Raw genomic sequence first — 1,013 nt, 5'->3', positions numbered from 1 at the left:
GGTCACGGAATAAGGAGCCAGCCGTGAGATCTCAAGAGGTAAACACAAAATACTAAAAGCCATGAGGAAACCAAGGAGTCACCTCATGGGAAAAGACATTTATTGGAATTCCAAAAGCCGGTTTGGAATTCCATGAGACTTACATAATTAAAAACATAAAAAGCATAAAAAGTACATTTAATATAAGATAATAAATGAACTAAAATATTAGCTCATAATGAGCTAACCCTTACTTCAATAAATGAACTAAAGTCCAGCTCATAAATGAACTAAAAGTTCAGCTCAAATATGATAAACTACTAGACTCAAGGGAAGCCAATATTTGATTTATTTTGGACTTGTGTTGACCCCCCCTTTGTCTACATCAATGATGCAGACATCAAACCTTTAATGTTCCCTCAGGGGCATGGCCGATGATCGACGACTATGATGACGCCTTTTTATTTCATTTATATGTGATGTATTTATTTATTTTCCGTCTTTTTCCATTTATGCCTTTGCTTAAGGGATTAGTTCTTTGTAAGCCCCGAGGGCATTGTTGTCTTTTATTTTTCTCTTATTGTATTTGTCTATTTAAGTTCCTCCTCTTCTTGGAGAAGGGCTAATGATGATTAATATGAAATTTTCAGCTTGTGCTTATGGATCTCTTTGTGAGTTCTAAGTTTTCTCTCTTTGGATGATCTCTTAGTGAGTTCGTGAGAGGATAGACCCAAGTGGGGCAAAAGCAGTACTCGTCAATCTTGGTGGATTCCAAGGTTCGCGTTTTTCTTATCTTTCTTTGTCCGAAATTTTGTATCAAAACTGCTGGATTAATTCCTGCATTAATTCCTAGACGTTACCTTGCTGCCCTGGAATTCCAGCAAAGGAAATTTCACTGTGCAACTGCCAGAATTTTCCCATTGTTGCCCAACGTGTGCTGTCCAGATTTTCTCAGCCAAACAACTTGCTTCCCAGCCGCTTAGAAGGATCCCCAACTGCTGTCCAAGACTCCCTTGACTCAAAACTGCTGCTGT

Source organism: Dendrobium catenatum, unplaced genomic scaffold, assembly GCF_001605985.2.
Source record: "Dendrobium catenatum unplaced genomic scaffold, ASM160598v2 fragScaff_scaffold_777, whole genome shotgun sequence".
NCBI lineage: Eukaryota > Viridiplantae > Streptophyta > Magnoliopsida > Asparagales > Orchidaceae > Dendrobium > Dendrobium catenatum.
This window is presented reverse-complemented; position numbering follows the sequence as displayed.